An 18,004-nucleotide genomic window follows, 5' to 3' on the forward strand; every position below is an offset into this window, starting at 1 on the left:
GGAAAATGCTAGGCTCAATAAATTGGACAGGCTTTATTGAGCATCTGTTGTGTACCCAGACCCATGCCAGCTCCTATCAAGGGAGAAGAGCCAGCATTTATTGAGCACCTACAGTGTGCCAGGCATTTCACAGGTGCTATATTATCCAGTCCTCATTCCATCTCTGTAAGCCAAAGGCTATTTCACCCAGCTGACAGATAGGGAAACTGAGACTTGCCGGTTTGCAGCTATGGTGAAGGAGTCTCAGACTGCTTGGTGATTCAAGGCCTTGCTATCCAAAGTGTGGTTCTCCACGAGGCAACATTGGCATCACCCAGAGACCTGTTAGAAATGCAGGATCTTGGGCCCCACTCCAGACCCATGGGATCAGAAGCTGCATTTTAAAAGTCCCAGTGATTCGGGTGCACATGGAAGCTTTGGAAGCTGTAGGTCAGGGATGCCCCTGATTATTTCACAGAGCTTGATTCCAGTCCCTGTGTGTCCAGGGGCTAGATATTTACTGTGCTTGAGTATCCGTTTCCTCAGTGGTAATTTTGGACTCCTGTACTCCATAGGATGGTTGTGAAACTCTGAATCGAGATAATGCATGGAAAGAGGCTGGTGAGAGCAGAGGGCCTGGTGCACAGGAAGTGCTCAATAAACAGCAGCTTAGATTGCTATTCAAAGAGATGAATGGCCGGGGAAGTACTTTGTAATTGAAAAACATGGCACAAATATGAGGACCAATTAATAGCTGATAATCACGTGCAGAAGGTTGGGTGGAGGATAGAAGTGGGCAGGTGGATGCCATGCTGTGGGCAGCCTTTACCACCACCTGCTCTGAAGGTTAGGGAGCGACCCCTAGAGAGGGTGCTCTGATGGAGAAGGGGCAGCTGGAGAGGGTCTACAAGGCCTCAGGACTTAGGTCTCAGAGACCCGAGTCTGGGGGTGAGGAGTCAGTCTTTGCCAGGATGCGAGCTGCAGGCAAACTGGACACCGCAGGTCTAGATGGTAGGTCCTTCTCCTTGGACCCTCACAGCCAGTGGGGCTTAGGGCCAGGACCTATGCAGCCTCCCTCCTGCTCCAAATTTGTTCTCTGCCACACTGGTACCCTTGGTCTATACCAGCAATCTACAGATGAAGAACAAGGCCCAGAGAGGGCTGGTGGCTGGCCCAAGGTCACACAGGACACAAACGGTATGATCCTTGGAGATCCCCACGACCCCAATTCTCAGCTCATTACACATTCATACTCAAGAGATGAAGGAAAGCAGCCTCACATCTTGGCACAAACTCCTCACCTGCCTCAACATACCTGAGACATAATTTGCAGACCCAGGCACGTTTCTTAATGGCATCTATTGAATACCTACACTTCACAACATCCCACTGTGACTTTCAAGTAAGTTATTTATTTTCTCAAAGTGCTGGTTTCCTCATAAGGAAATGGAGCCAACAGGAACCACTTCATGAGGAATGAGGACTGGATTTGAATTTTCTAGCGCTGTGCCTGGCCCAGCAAGTGCTAAATATACTGAAACTAAAATGATTACTGGTTCCATTTTGCAGATGATGGTACTGAGGCTCAGAGAGGTCAAATGACCTATCCAAGGTCACAAAGGATTTAACCCAGGCTCACAGTCAGGTGGTATCTGCTCACCAAGCAGGTGCCTCTCAGACATGGGCCTGTGTGAAATTCTCTGAAGCCTTTAGATGTAGCCTTACCACTTATTTGAGCCTTTCTGCTGGGTTCTGAGGGGAAGAGATGTGACTACACGTAGTTGAGGTTCCCCAGCCTCACAGCCCCATGCAGATAAGGAAACCCAGGCTCAAGCCCTTCCCCTCAGCTTGCAGCCTCTGAGAACCTGGAATTCTGGTTTTCTGGGGGTGCCCCCAAAGCCAGAATGTAGGAGAAGGCTAGAGAACCCACCCGCCCACCCCCAACAACCAGAGTGTGAAAAAAAAAAAATCAGCTTTATAACTGCTAGAGGCTTAACAGACCCATCTAAAGGTGAAATAAACTCCAGAAGTCGAGCTTCTCTTTCTTTTGTGGTGGCACACAGGAAAAAAATCCCCAACTTTTCATTAACAAAGAAGGAAAGAAAAAGAAGAGCTCAGAGTGCAGGAAAGAAGTGAGCCCAGCACTTACTAACATGCCAGGGTCTTCTCTAAATGATTTATGTGTATTAACTATTCTCACTCCCTCCCTGTTTACTGATGGGTAAACTGAGGCACAGAGAGCTTAAAGTGGCTTGCCAAAGGTCTCACAGCTAGGAGCAAGGGGAGCTAAGACGAACCCGGGCAGCTGGGCTCCTGTGTCCATGCTCTTAAACTCTATTCTGCGGTCTCTAGTGGGATACCCAGACCCCACTTTTAGGGTATGTAAGAGTGGCCCATTTCCAGCAAGCAACTCCCTCCAGGACAAATCCCCATAAGGACAAGGCCTGCCACTCTTTTTAAGAAACCCAAGGGAGGCTGCTGAGGTCTGGCTCCCTGAGAGGCTAACTTGTCACCATGGCCGATTGGGCAGACCTGCCAGTGTCTCAGGAGCCAACAAGAGGCCACATGGGATCCAGGCTGAGCAGCTCTCCCTCGGCCCCAGGGGCTAGAGGCTCTAATTAGTGTCCCCCGGGGGGGGGTTGTCAGTCAGCCCCAAAGGGTGGTGATCCCCTCTGGGAGTCTCCAGCTCTCCTCCAACTGCACATACGGGCCCTGTGTGCCACAGCAGAGGCCTGCCTTCGGGCCACGTCTGCAGGGCAAAGAGGGAGTGTGGCCAGCCTGAGTCTCTGGAGCCGCAGGCCCCGAGTGGGAATCCACTGCACACATCACCAGCTGTGTGATCTCCAGCCAGCCCCTTCTGCTCTCTGTGCCATTGTTCTCCTCCACGGGCAAGGAGAGGAGCCAGACCGCGCCTTCTAGCTCCCCTTCTACTCCGTGTCCTCATTCTCATCTCACCCTGTGTGTCTAGCTCACCCAATCAGTGGTTTGCTAACAATTGTCTGCAAAGCCCGACTGAGCACCTCCTCTTGTCAAGGCAATTTTCAATCCAATCCAGCCCGCATGGACCGTGCACATCCGGGTAGCAGGTCCCACACTAGGTGCAAGGGAATAAAGATGCCAGTTGGAGTCTGGGCCTGCTGCCATTGGGCTCTCGGGACAGCTGGGCCACAGGTAACCAGCATGCATGGGATAATTTCTTCATCAGCCCAGAGTAGGAGGGATGGCCCCCTTGGCAGACAACTGGGAGAGAATGGCACTGTGCCCCTGACAGAAGGGGACAGAAGTGGGGAGGTTCTCTTTATAACCACAGGCAGAGAAAGCGGGCTTGGAATCCTTACCTTACCCCAAGCCTAGCTGCTGGTCCATTCTGGGCAGAGAGAACAGGGGGAAAATGCATAATGCATTTAGGGCTAATGAGGAGCCTGGCATGGCTGGCTAGAAGCTGGGGTGATTTAAGGAGCATTACTGGAGAGGTGGAAAGCAGCAATAAAGGGCTTTGAATGCAGGAAAAGGGGGTGCACTGTATCCTGTAATAAGAGCAGTGACCACACTGAACATTTATTAAGTGCTTAATATGTTTAGTGCATTTCACAGATGATCATATTTACCTCTCACCACACCCCACTGCACAGATGTGGAAACTGAGGCTCAGAGCAGTAAAGCACCTTGCCCGTGGTCCCAGATCTAGGAGGCTTGATTCCGGAGCCCCTGCTTCTAACCCCTCTTCCCCACCTTGGGCACTGGGGGCGGGGGGAACTTGGGGGAAACTGGAGCCTTCAAAAGTGGGGAGATTTGATCTGATGATGACTTGGCAGGAGCCTGGCACCGGGGGCGGGAGGAGATGGGGGATGGGAGGACAGCGCCGGAGCTGGGATCGTGGTGGGGCTGAAGGCGAAGGCCTGTCACTATTCACAACTTGACTTCTATCCTACTAATGACTATTCGGTCTTATCTCCCCAGCTACATTGTCACCTCTATACGGATGGGACCCGGCTCTTGGACTTGCCCTGTTTCCCTCACAGCCACTCAAACAGTGACAGATGTATACATGCTGTCCTGAGTTCCGCCTTCCGTCCCCATCTGTCACTCTGTCCCTCTGTGACAGGAGACGTTGTTATTATAAGTCCTCAAGAAACGTCTGCCTCTGGGAAGGCGGCACTGGTCTCCGAAGTGGCAGTGTGCTGGTGTTTATAAGGGGGCCCTCAGGAAAACGAACAGAAGGCTGATTCTGGGGTGTAAATGCTCCCCCTGCAGCACGTTCAGGGTGCCACCGTGAGGTCACAGGACTGTGAGGAGATGAGCACACTCTGGGAACCGGCTCTTGCGTGCTTCCCGTTCGGAGAGCCCAGACCTCGCCTCCTCCACGGACACTGGAGCGGACACCGCCGCTCCTGCAGATGCCTGGGGCCCAGAGTCCAGCTGTCCGTGGGTGCTGACGAGTGGGGAGGGACGGAGCGAGGAGGGCAGGAAGGAGGAGGAGAAAGGAGAGCAAAGAAAACCAGAGGGACAGGGGAGCAGCAGAGAGGTGAGAGCAGGGGCACAGGAGGAAGACGGAAGGAAAAAGAAAAAAATAAGGACAGTGGAGAAGGGGTGCTGTCCCTTTCCTGTGGGCTGTGCAAGGCTCTACTCTGTGATCTCATGATAGCCTCCGGAGAACCAACGAAGGAGGGGGCCTGTGTTTCAGCAGGAAGAAACGTGGTGGCAGAGCCCACAGCCTCGAGTGGTTGAGGAGCTGTGACCCCAGACGCAGGTGGCAGGGTCTGCCCAGCTGGCTTCCTCCCTTTGGTCTAACTGGATTCGCTGGAGGCCAGCCCTTCTGTCTGTGCCCATCAGTCTGTCCGGACAGCTCAAGGCACCTACTTTGAGGTACTTTGTGCCGGGCACCGGCCTCGGGGCCCTCACTGTCCTGTTCCAGGCTACGCCTTTCCCCCTCCCTTCCTTCGCCGGCTGTGTGCAATTTTGCAGCTCTGTGCTCCAGGGGCTGCCTCTGAAAAGGCCCCGGCTCACCTAGTCAGAAAGGATTCATTCAGATCAGGAAATGAGGGTGACATGCTGACCACCTGACATTCTTTCACATCACTCTTCGCCTTTTAAGACACACTTGTAAGAAAACCCGGAGGGTTACATCACCGCTCTCTCCTGTTCACCATGTGCTTGAAGGACTCTGAAGGGCATTAGGATAAACGCCCTTTAAAAACTCAGACTGGGGGAAAAAGGAAAACACAGCACTGCAGGGACGGGCTGAACTAAATGATAATCTGTAATAAGTCACACGCAGACACGCCGCCTACATGGAGAGCTGACTCGGCGTCACAGAATAGCACTTCCGCGGCGAAGGCGCTGGGCATTTCTTCAGTTCATTATCAAGCTTCCACACCCGGGGCTCCATTTACAACTCTGCAGGCTTTATTGGCTCCATTTTAGAGATGAACACACTGAAGCCCCAAAGATAAACTGTCTGCATCAAGATTACAGTAAGAAGCCGCAGGGATCTCAAACTGATGGCCTGCGGGGGCCGAGGGGGTCCCCATCTGTGTTTGGTTCAGTGGTAAAAGAATTTTAAAACTTGAACTTGCAGGTATTGGGGGGAGAGAGTAGGCATGAGTTTTCCAGTTTACTGTAAGTCCCGCCATGACTATTATCTTGTTCCTGATCCCTTGACTCATTTCTTTGACCTGCCTGACTCTCAGTGGACCTTGAGTTTGCAATCTAGTCACTCCAGAAAGCTCATCCTCTAAGTGGTAGAAGGACAAAGTTACTCTTTCCCCTTCTCTAGGAGATGGGCAAAACTCTCAGGGATGGCAGCGATCAGAAACACACATTCACTATTGTAATTGTAATTTTATATCTGGGAAACAACAAATCCTATTGTTCTTTTAATACAAGCTCAGTTGGATTTTAAAACAATGTTGAGAGACGCTGCTTTAGAATATTTCGCAAGAATGAGGAGGGTGTGTATTTTTGGAGTTGATTAAGGGTCAGATTCCAGGGTCTCGAATATTTCCCACAAGTGAAAGCTGATTTTATCTTTAAAAGACTCAAATGAATGCTCACTTTAGCCAATCCATCTGTTCTTGATTCATTCACTTAGCTTTCTAAAGGAGTCTTTATAGAATGAATCTCCCCTTCTTTGTAAAGTGAAAAATCACATGCAGCAAGAAAAACCTACCCATTTGTGAGAATTGGATTTTTACTGAGCACATTTTAAGTCCATGGCCAATGAACAAACTCATGAACACCTTCCACTGGGGATGTCAAAGGGTATTCGGAGGTTGATCTGTTAGCTAGGACAGGGGCAGGCAGGACAGGGGTAGGCAGAACAGGGGAGTGGTTAAGGGCATTGGCCCTGAGGGCAAGAAAACCCTCAGAAGCTGTGTGACCATGAGTTAGTCCCCCATCCTCTCTAAGACAGAGGTGATGATACCTACGTTTAGCTACTATGAGAATTAAATGAGATAATACGTAAAGTGGTTAACACAGAACCTGGTACAGAGGAAAATGCTTGCTACCTGGCAGATATTATCATAAATCACTTGATTAGGGCTAATATTATTTGTTTTGTTTTGTTTTCGATAGCTATGGGAAAAAGTCCTGGGCAGAATGCCACAGTTATCTTAACTTATAGGCAATCAATAGAAGGGAACAGTGCCAGCCACCGGGAAACACTGATCAAATCAAGCTCTCAGAGCAAATTGTTCATTAAACACGATTCCCGAAGTGGATGTGTGTACCTTTCCTGCAATTAGCACATTCGTTCAAGTCCTAGTTAAATGTCAGCCGTCTTCATGTGTCCACTGAATGAGTCCCCCTCACCCCTCTCCCGCCAGCCTGAGTCGGAGGTGTGGGAATCCGAGGTCTCTAGGTTCATTGCTTCACACTCTGTCATCCAGCCCCAGGATCAGCAACGAACAAATGACCATCCCTCTCTGGGAATCCAGAAACAGGTTGCTATCTCTGGGGGTGGATTTGCTCAGATGGGTTTGCGGAAACAAACAAAATGGTTGCTTGCCTCCCAGTCATCAGGATCCCAGCTCTTACCATTGCTTTTAAAATAGCCCAATGCCTGAGTCCAGCACCCTCTTTCTGCTTCCCAAAAGGAGTGGGCTTGTCTGCCAGTTCCATCACATCTTTGCCAGCATGCAAATGATGCACTTCGGCGTTTCTCGGGGTGTTAACCCCATGCTCCCCAATCCCCGATGAGGGGAGTAAATATTTTGCACCAGCTGTGCAGGAGGGAGAAATGAAAGAGCGTGGGTGAGAGTATTTATTTTCCAAAAGGGTTTACAGCATGGGGTCATTTAGATAGCTGGCAGAGAGAAAAGGCAATTTCCCCCAGCATGGTTCGCACATGGGCTTTTAGGGAGAGCATGCTGCAGTGAGGTACATCAATCATGCTTTCCAAATGCAAAATATTGATGTATATTTTTAGTGATGGGGGCTGTTCATTTGTTCCACTGATATTCACTAGCCTGGAATGAAGAGCTCAGTTATTCATCATTCTTATCCTCATTTTAGCCAGTTCCACTCTTCCGACACCACAAATTACAAGCTGATACATGGTTGGGAGCTGCTCCTTCTCCTAGCCTCTCCTCTCTGGTTAACAATCCTAGCTACTGTTGATTGAGCTATGCTCAGGAGCCAGGTTTGACGCTCTATCTACCGTACCTTATTTGGTCTTAGAACAATCCTATGAGGGAAGTCTGTTATTGTCCCCGTTTTGCAGATGAGGACGTGGAGGTTCAGACAGGTGAAGTGACTTGTCCAGGGTCACGCAGCTAGGAAGTGGCAGGGAGAGACTGGACTTTGGCACCAAAGTTGATATGGGTAGCTAGCTGCCTTGCAGTAATGTTTCCCTGCTCCTCCTGGGCTGGAATTGTCATCCCTGGCCTGTCCAAATCTCCATGAGCACTCTCTTCTGCAGTCTTTAGAGGGGTGGAGGTGTCCTGAGTGCAGTGCTCAGAGCTGGCTCCCTTCTGGCTCCCCATCTCATGCACTGCCTGTGCTCCCCACGGGCCCCTCCAAACCCTCCCCGGGGCCCAGACTTCCGACACCAGTCTGAAGTTTTGATCCCAGCTCCACGTCTCGCCCGGCTGTGGGACCTGGGGCAAGAGTCAGTTCACCTCTCTTCACCTTACTTCATGCCTCCACGAAGGGAAGGTAATTGTCCCTCTCTGCAAAGGCTGTGGCAAGGATGGAACTAGGCGAGGCGAGTGTCCCCCCAGCTGTCCCCACCCAGCCAGCCCGAATCTCCTTCTCGGGGGAGCTCAAACCCCAGACACAGTCCCCCCTGCATTCGTGCTCACTCACTCCGGCAGGTCCCGAATCAGCATTCAACACACATCTCTCTGCCTGTACAACACCATTGTCTCCCGAGGACACAGGCTCCGTTGTCACGGCAACCAGAGTCCTTCCACCAACTCTATTTAATAATTTCTCAACAGTGGAGCTGGGCTGGCTTAGGGCAGAGGAAGGAGCGCTGGGTTAGGGGTTAGAAGCTCTGGGTCCTAGCGCCTGTGGCCCTAGGGCTCCTCCCCCCTGGGCCTCGGTTTACTCATCTGTAACCCAGGGGAGTCTGAAATGAGTGGATTTTGTGGCTTTCTCTGGCCTAGAAAAACCTAAGAAACGGTTCTCCAGGTTCAGGAAGCAGGAGGTAGGGGACTGGAGCCACTGGAGAGCGGATGGAAGTTTGAATGACATCCTAAATCCACAAGAAGAACCAGAACCTACCCTTAGTGACCAAACTCTCTCCTTCTGCTGAATTGCCCACCAAAATGTCACCTTTCACATGTTTATGCCATCTCCACGACCCTCTGGGTTCAGAGCCGGGGGTGGTTAGGAGACACAGTTTTGCCCGCAGCCACCACAGCCCTGACTCTCCCCATTTTGCAGATGTATAAACTGAGGCTCAGAGGGCAAAAGAGTTGTCCATGGTCAACTGGTCAAGATCGTCCAGGAGGTGGAAAGTCCAGCTGTCCAGGAAGGCCAGAGAAGAGAGCCAGTCCACCTGCCTGTCGTGCCTTACTCTCAGCCCATGGCCGAATGTACTCTGGCCCCCACCTTGTGGCCTCTGGCTCTCACTGAAGAAGACTTGTAGATCATAAAAAGCAAGAGGTAAGTACCTACGCTGTGTCCCACTATGCTGGGCCCAGAGACGCCAGAAGACACATCATTCCTGCTTGTAGGGAATGTACAGCTTTGACTGTGAGCCGCTCGTCCAAGGCCGGAAACAATGCCTGATTTGTCTACACAGCCCACGGCAGGACATGGCATACAGAAGGTGCTCAAAATTGTACCTGGCCCCATTGTTTGCCCACCTCTACCTCTGAAGGTAACTTGTCTAGGCCCCCAGAGGCCTCTATGACAATGTCCCAGAGGGGCCACCAACATCCCTGGCTCCAAGGAGCCATTGCGGACCCCACGCTGGGGAGGGGACCAGTGTGGCCAGGCTTTGTGGCTCCTGGCTTGGCCCCGTGGTTGGGGAGGGGGGCGGTTCAGCCTCGGCCCAGGTCCATGGCACCGCTTTTCGGCATGGCCACGGCCAGCCCAGCGGCGCTATTAAACTCATCCCGGGTCGGCATTTTCATTTAACACCCGCGGCATAATTAACAGTGCTCTCTCTGCTCTGTCATTAGAGGCATTCACTGCCGTTTGGAGAAAGGGCTCTCACCGTCCCCAGTCATTAGTCTGGGGAGGCTATTCTGGGGGAAATGGAGGAGGAAGCAGGGCGTGCAGCCATCCTTCCCCTCCCCCTGCCTGGAGAGCCAGCGCTGGGCTTGGGGAGCAGCCCATCGTCCAGTCCAGTCCAAATCCCTCGGCTTTATGGACTGAGAAAGCAAAGTCCAGAGAAGGGCAGGACTCCTGCCCTTTATCCTCTGCAAGCTCGAGTCCTGCACAGAATGCAAGCCCAGGACTCAGGGTCCCGCCGACCTAGATCTGAGTCGCAATTCTGCGGCACGTCAGTGGGCCGACCCTGGGCAACCATGTGAGCTCCCTGGCCCTCAGTTTCCTTATGGAGGATCCTAGAACAGCGCTTGTCAAGTCCTCAGCTCAGTGCCTGGATCACAGTCAGAGCTCAAAGGCCAGGAAAGGCTTGTAGCTATCTGATCATTTGCTACCAACCTGTTAAAAATGGATGCATTTAAATTCCATCTTCACAGAGTACTCTTTGGTATGACTACTTCTTCCCCGTTCCCAAGCCCACTTTTTTTTTTTTTTTTTAAATCATAGGTGAGTCCTTGATCTCAAGTTCTGAAAACATCTGACATGGGAGCAAAGGGACAAATGGACTCAGGCAGCAGGGGAGGTGGACCTCAGAATCAAGGGCATGGGAACCTTTGGCTTTGGTCGCTTTTATTTTGTATAGTTGACACTCTGCCTCAGTGAGTCAAAGCCCCCGTCTCCTCCACTGTGACCTCCACTCAGGTGCTTTCCAGAGGTACTGGGTAGCATGAAAACGCACGTAGGGGTCGGCATTAGCAAGGCCTGGGTTCAAACTCTGCTGTGCAAGCCAGGGTAAGTGACTCTACCTTCCTCAGCTCCAGGTCCTCCTCTGGCCACAGGGACCGTAGCACCCATTCCCCTTACCCCTATCTGCTAGCATCCTTCTCACCAGCCTCAGGAGGCCCAGGACTGGTGCCCAGGGGACGCGCCACGCTCAGTGGCTGGAGACCGGCTGCCCGGGCAGGGAGGGGAAGAGTCAAATTCTCAGGTGCCCCCTGCCCCCCAACACCCCAGAAGGAAGCTTCCAGAACTTGTGATTTTTCATCATCTCCAGCAAGGGCAGAGGGGAAGTGGGGTAATGGCCAGAAGAAGTAACTGACTCTCTCCCCTCTCTTACCCTCTTGGCTGGAAAGGACTCAGAACCACTCAGCCTGCTCCTCCAACAGGTCCCAAACAACCCAAGGCTCACCTATGAATACTGCCCCACCCCCTTCCTGGTTGCCAGGGCCCTGAGATCCTTCTAGATAACCTCACAGGGCCCCTGGTGTATTTATTTTCACCCAAATCCACCTAGATAAGCATGTTTGTGTTCCTGCACTGTCTGAGAGTGATCATCCCTTCCTTTCCCCCCAAATCTGGCTACCGCTGGGGGCCCCCTGGCCAAATGAGCACACGTCAGACTCCACAAGCTCTGGGCATAACTGAGGAGATGTTAGCCTCTGGCTGGAGCTCAGAACGACACGGAAGGCTAAAACGATGCCGGGGCCCTTTCTCACACTGCATGGCTGTGCCTTCCCACACCATCCTGCCATCAGTCCCTGTGTGCTTGGGGTTCTGCCTGCCACAGATCGGGCTCATCGGGCTCCTTCTCAAGGGGCAACCTGCTGAATTCGGACTTGGGTTTCGTAAAGGTGAATCTCATCAGCTGGGAATCCAGAGGTCAGGGATTAGTGTGTTTCAGGGCTTGCTGAGCCTCAGTTTCCCCAGCCAAAGGATGGAGATAATAATGGCAATAATAATAACAATAATATTTTCACTTGGAACCCCCCGGGGCTGTTGCAAACTTCGACTATAAAATTCTAAAATTTGAGTCAAGGTCATTCTGACTTGGGCTTTATGAGAACACTAGCTTTAAAAAAAATGTCTCTTTTTGTCTGACAGAGGATTCTTCTCCAGGATATTAAGGACCATATTTTCTTCCCCTGGAATACTTCTTACAGGATCAAAAGACAGAACGGCTTCAGGAACATTCTTCTGCAAACCGCAAAGTACTCTTCTGATGACCAGGAGTTTTATCAGCACTAAGTTCCGGCAAACTGCAATATTGATACCAAATGTTGTTGCTTACTTCCCGTGGCTACTGCCCTCTCCCTGGACAGAACCTCCTTACCAAACAATAAGACCATGAAAACAGCCTGCTGTCAATGTCTTTCGGGGCGTCTTTGACCTTGACTGTCCCTCTAGCCAGGGCTCAGCTGTGTCAGGAGCTGGCTTGCAACATCCATCCTGCAGACATCATGCACTGACAGGTGGGCAGAGCTGCAGGTCACCGTCTGAGGCAGCCACCAACTCCTGCATCCTCTAGCCTGGTCTGAATGCCAGGATCCCATCCAGCCCCAGAAGCCAGGGGCCTCTCTTGCAGCCAAGAGGGCCCCTGGCACCCTAATGTGGCCTGTTCCACCTAGCTGCACACCCCCTGCTTTTAAAGAGCCATGGCCAATCACTCTGCAAGACCTGGCCTCCTTGTAATTTCCAATTTGTGACAAATGTAAAAATAGGAGGCCATTCGATGCAGGAGGTTCACATCAAATTGGATGCCGCTTTCGTGTCGTGTCAGATCATGGTAAACAGAGCTGATGACTTCGTCGGCCACTCTCAATGGCTTCCAGAGCAGTGAGAGGGTAAGCGACAAATTTGGGGACACCTAAGAGTTAGGGAAAGGTGGCTGGGTGCACAACATTAAAACCAGCTTAAATGAACTTGAAGTCTAGCTCACAAATATGCTGTAAGATGCAGGACACTTGAGTGCAGATCCCAGTTGTACATCCTAGCAGCTGAGGGACCTCTGGCACAAACTCATCTCTCCGTGCCTCGGCTTCCCCTGAGGAACACCACCGGCTTCCCAGAGCTGTGGCAAAGCTCAACTGTTGGAAAACAAAAGGGGGGAGTACTTTCTGACTGTGCAGCTCCATAAATGGGGCATGTGGTCCTTGCCAAGTGAACAGCACCGGGAGGCTCCTCCGGGGCAGGGATGTCAGCACACGACGGCTGAGCTCGGGCTCCAGGGGCCACTTACTAGCCTACTAATCCTGCAGCTAGCAATTTCACCTTTCTTCCTCTCGGTTTCCTTATCTGCACAGGGACAATCCTATGTACCCCACGGGGTTTTGTGAAAATTAAATGCAATGATGTAAGTAAAGCACACAGCACATTCCCCGGCAGATCATCAGCTCGCAATAACTGTTAGATATTATTGTTATTGATGATACTATCATTGGAATAATATTTAGTGGGTTTTTTCTTTTTTTTGCTCTTTGTGACTGAATCCAAGTCTGTGCTGAAATATCACAGCTTGTGTTCACACCTACCATTTATGCCAGGCAGCCCTTATCCCTACTATTAGCTGGCTTCCCACTGACTTTCATGCCAACCTTCCCCCTGGCTCTGAGGTCTGCAGGTGAGCTCCGAGCAAAGATGCTGGATGTTCACAAAGCTCACGGAGGCACGTTTCCTGGGAAGCCCTATTTTGGGGTCCATATCTGGCCTCCCAGCCATTTCCCCGTCTTAGGTACCACACTCTTTCCCTCCACCTCCCAGCAACCTTCAGGGAATGGGGCAAAAAGGTGACAGAAAGGAGCACGGGCACCAGGCCCACTGGAGTAGCTGGTGCAGAGGAATGCCACGGAGCAGCATCGGAGGTCCCCGATCTCTTCACCGAGAGGGGCCCTGCTGCTCTTTGCAACTGGAGTAGATTCAAGGTTGTTTTCATCGCGGCAGGGGCTGTGCTCTGTCCACCGTTCTCTGGGCACAGAGCAGCTCAGGTGACTGCGCACAGGGAAATTGAAGGGGCAGTTCTGACACGTGCAAAAACAAGCCTGCTGACACTCACATCTCTGTTTCCTTCCAGGGAAGAAGGCGATTAAGGGGCTCTAACTGGGTTTGGCCCTGCAGCTGCAGCTGAGGGACAGGGCTGCTGGGGTGGTGTGGCTTCAGGGATCAAAGGGAAAGAAGCTGGGCACACCTGGGGCCAGGTGACAGGGAGAGGCTCCAGCATCCCCTCTGCTCCCAAGGACAAAGGGGACAGACTTGAGGATGGACTTGGGATGCAGGGGTCTAGAAGTGGTGGGCAAGGCTTAATGGTTGGCACTCGGCCTGTGATGTATATACATCACAGGAGAGGAAGGAAAAAGCCATCTCCGAATTCCAAGTGGCTTGGGACAGCTCTGTCTCAGCTGCTGAGCTCACAGCCAAGCCTAGGAACGTGTCTTTATGTGATGGGGAGAAGCCACCTGACATTGGTGCTTTATTCAAGCTCTTAGCATATGCCAGACTGTCAACCATTCAGTCCTCACCATCACCCTTCCACCTCACTCTATGGAGGTGAAAACTGAGGCCCAGAGACCCAACATCAGGGCAGAGTGTTGGCCAGGAAATCAGAAGAGAGGGGCTCAAATCCCTGCCCTGCCTCTTCCTAGCTGGGTGACCTTGGGCAAGTCACTTCCCCTCTCTGTACTGCAGTTTCCTCGCCTCTGAAGTGGGGATTAGAAGAGTACCTGCTGCATAAGATTATTATAGGAATTATGAGCTGGTCACACTGGAAGCTTTCAGTACTCCATTCCTTCCTTCCAGTGGGGATGAGAACTTACCCAAGGTCACCGGGCCAGAAAATGGCAGCACCCCAGCTCAAAGCCTACTCAGCCAGGGCTGCTTCTGGTCTCAGAGTCTACCTTTCAGAGCCTCCCTGGCTCAATGACATAGAAAGATAGTGCAGGTCGGTCCACACCAGCACCACTGTCACCTTGCATCCGTGCAGGCTTTATTTAAGACACTCGGTAAGTGCCTGCTCTGTGCTGGGCCATGCATAAACAAATGGCATTTGGAGTTCCTGATTGCCAGGCATGTGGAATCCCACAAAGACAGAGCTATTGTGCTTCTTTCGGCTTTGGTGGGCTTGCTCTTTCCTCATCTTTACCCTCTGCGTTGCTTCCTTCTGGGCCTCTCGATGTCCCTCTCAGCTCCATCCTGAGCTTCTGGGGACCCACTTCCCACCACACCTCCAGCGCCGGAATGAAGGGTTGCACACAAGAGAGATGGTCCCTGCTTCCTCTTCCACAGCAGCTGCTTCTCTCCTGTGTGGTTCTGAGGGATCGCCCCACTCTCCAGATGCTCTGCCGGACAAGCCCGGCTATGTGCCCCTGCCTGGGACTCACTGTTTGTCCTCCAAGCCCTGGCCACTGAGCCAGGGCTTGGCTGGAGAGAGAGCGAGCGCTTTCTTTGTTTGCTGCTTGCCTGACAATTTATTTCTGAGACTCAGCCATTTTGCCCTGGATGCTCTGGGGAAAGGTCCCTTCCACTCCTCCTGGGACTTGCACCTCTAAGGGCAACATCTCCTCTTCCGCCTCTGGCTAGGGGAGGGCCTGAGACTGCTCAGACCCTGACCAGAGCCGAGGCTGGGTCAACCCTTCCCAGAGAGAGTGCTCCAAAGAGAGAGAGGGAGACGGAGACAGACAGAGGGTTCAAGTTGCTTGTAGTTCCCACTGATCTCCTTTGTTCTGGAATTTGGGAGTTGGGGCAGTCTTTTCAGACTCCCTTATGAATACATTTTCCCCAAAGTTCCCAAAGAGAGAGAAGAATCTAGGCAATACCCAGCACCCAATACCCCCTCACCAAACACCTCCTCTCTCTCCAAACACCCACTTTGTGTCACAGAAAAATGAAGGTCGACCCCAAAGTCCACTCACATAGCCTGACAGCCTCTGGTTTTGGGGGTGTCACCAAAGATCAGAAGCCATTTTACTCCGTGCTTCCCCGTCCACCCCAGTTCTTCATGGGCATGAGGCTGGGGTTTCTAGGAGAGGGAGGGAGTGCTCCAGCCCCATATCAGGAGGAATCAGGGCTTAATCATTTGGCTTTTTAAAATCCAGTTTTCTCCTTGGGGTCCATGTCTATTTTCGGAAGAGATTAGCTAAGAGCCTCCGCGGGGGCTGCCCGGTCTAAGTTCCTTGTCTGAAGACCAAGCCAAGCTAGAACAGGGCATCTATGGGTGCCACGCATAGGGATGGTGGGCACAAAGGGACCAGACACGGAGACCACGAAGTCATTGCCCTGGGGTAAGTAACTGAGGCAGGCAGTTTCCCTTTCCCCATCTCCGGGGAATAAATGTGGGACACAAGAAGGTGAAAATAGTTTCCGCGGCGACAAGGGGACACTGTCCTCAAACCCTCTGGGGGACTCCCCTCACCCCATATTCCTCGGGGAAAGGAGTGGAGAGCGCGGCGCGAGCTAGTGTGCGCTTAGCCCAGGCTGTGGTAAATGCTTTTTAGCCAACATTTCTTGAGAGCTTGAGCTACCCCAGGATGAAAAGCAGGTGACCCATCCCCAGGTCGCTCGCCCCAGAGCCCTTTAGAGAATAATGAGGCGCACAGCTCTACCTCGGCGCATCTGACCCTGAGACGGAAAAGTGGCCACGGCCCCCCAAACACTCTTCGTATTATTCACTCCCAGGGTCCCCCGCCATCCCCTGAGAAATGGACGCGGCGCTTCGACGGCTCCAACTAGGAGACTCCAACGCCAGCTAGGAGATCCAAGGGGGCTCCGCGACAGGGAAGGGGCAGGAGACTCTCGCGACCCTCGCACGAGTCCCCTGCCTCCCGCGCGTCCCAGGGGAATGGCCCGGGCTCACGTCGGCGGTGGGAGCGGCGTCCCGGGCTCCTTCGTGATGCCCTGAGACGAGGTGAGGCGCGGGGGTTGGAATCAGGGTGTCCGCCCCCACCCCGTCTGGCCCGATCTGCCGGGGCCGTCCGGGGATCTGCGCCCCGCGCCCCGACGCCGGCCGCCCGTTCCTACCTGCGGCCAGGGCTGCGCTGCCCGCAGCCGGCGTTGCGCGGGCAGCTTGGCCGCTGCGGTGCGCTCCGGGCGCGGGGCCGCTCCGGGCTCCGGCCGCGCTGCGCTCCCGGCTCCTCGGCTCCTCGGCTCCTCCGCGCGGCGCGGCTCGCCCGCAACCTCACCGCTCGCTCGGTCTTCCGAGGGCGGGCGGAGGGACACCGGGAAGCGGCAGGGCGGGGGAGCGAGGGATGGAGGGCGGGAGCGCGCGCGGGCGGGGGGCGGGGCGCTGCTCCGGGAGCCCGCCCAGCCCGGGGAGGGGCGCCGCCCGCCGCCCCGCCCCCCGCCCGCGCTCCCCCCACCGCCCCGGCCCGCGCCGCGCGCTCCCCAAGCGGCCGCCGCCCCGCAGCTTCGCCGCCGGTAGCTTCTCCCACTTCTTGCGATCGCCGCTGCTGTCTCTGCCTTCCCCTCCTCTGCCCCGTTCTCTCTCCATCCCGCCTTCCAGTTCTCCCCTCTCCTTCTCCTCCTCTCTCCTTTCCTTCTCTCCCTCCTCTCTCCCTCCCTCTGCCAGCCCACCCCCATCCGTCTGGCCTGCTCCCCTCTCCCCCTCCTCCTCCCATTCCCTCCTTCCTTCTCCTTCCGTCAGTTGGCTTCTTCCCTGCCTTGGCCTGGGGTGGTCAGCCCGCCTGACTTGGTCTCAGTTTCCCATTCCTTTTCAACACGGATTTCCCTCTTGGCTTTTCTCTTTCTAGCCTTGCAGTCCGCTTCTCTTGGTCTGTCCTTTTTGATTCTCTCTCTGGCACCCCCCCCCCCCGTAGGTCACAAGGCCCCCTTGGTGGAGGTGGGGGTGGGTGGGTTCCTGCCCCGTGTCTCCTCTCCCCGCAGGGCAGCCTCCCTCTGCCTGTTAGGAGGGGGGCACCACTTCTGACCTGAAGCTAACTAACTGGCTCTTGGTGCCAGGCTGGGGGTGTGCCTGTGGCAGGGACGGGCAGGTTGCTGCCAGGGCTTGGTCTTAGAGACACAAGTGGCTATGTGCGTGGATGGACAGATGGATAAACAGATTACTAACAGCCTGGAACAACGCCCAAGGGATGGCGGCAGAACCCCCAAGACATTTTCCTACTTCCAGTTTCTGAGGTTTGAGGGATTGTCCCAGACAAGCCTCTCTCCTAGCCATTCCCAACCCAGTGCCTGAGGACTCCCTCCCTTCACTTTGCCAAGTCCTGACACTGCCCCCCCACCTCCATTTTCACAAAGGCTCCTGGGAATGGGGCCACAACTGCCCTTCTCTCTCCGTTCCCCAAGGACTCATAGAAAGGATTTCTTCTCTCCAGCCCTGACCTATCTTCGCCCCCTCTATTTTTTCCCAGGTCTGGCATTTCCTGATTGACTTGCCATCCTCTACCCCATCGTGCCCCTCGCTTGGGTCATCCATCCTGGGGTCCCATGATGCACAGTGCTCCCCAAGGCCACCCTGAATTCTCCTGCCTCTTTCCCAACACTCACCCACAAGCATGAAATCCTGATACCTTCCTTGATATCT

At 53.5% G+C, this 18,004-nt stretch overlaps 1 protein-coding gene across 1 annotated transcript in view; it reads right to left on the reverse strand.

Annotated features, from left to right (window-relative positions):
- SLC6A1 (solute carrier family 6 member 1) overlaps positions 1–16,671 on the reverse strand; it is a 41,813-nt gene extending 25,142 nt beyond the window's left edge. Inside the window, exon 1 of the mRNA XM_045863775.3 lies at positions 16,486–16,671. The gene's annotated coding sequence lies outside the window, so the exon portion shown is untranslated. The remainder of the gene's footprint in view (positions 1–16,485) is intronic.
- Between the last annotated feature and the right edge of the window lie 1,333 nt (positions 16,672–18,004).

This window comes from Mirounga angustirostris, unplaced genomic scaffold, assembly GCF_029215605.1.
Source record: "Mirounga angustirostris isolate CCGP_5_RB_7025 unplaced genomic scaffold, mMirAng1.0.hap1 SCAF_1, whole genome shotgun sequence".
NCBI classification, from domain to species: domain Eukaryota; kingdom Metazoa; phylum Chordata; class Mammalia; order Carnivora; family Phocidae; genus Mirounga; species Mirounga angustirostris.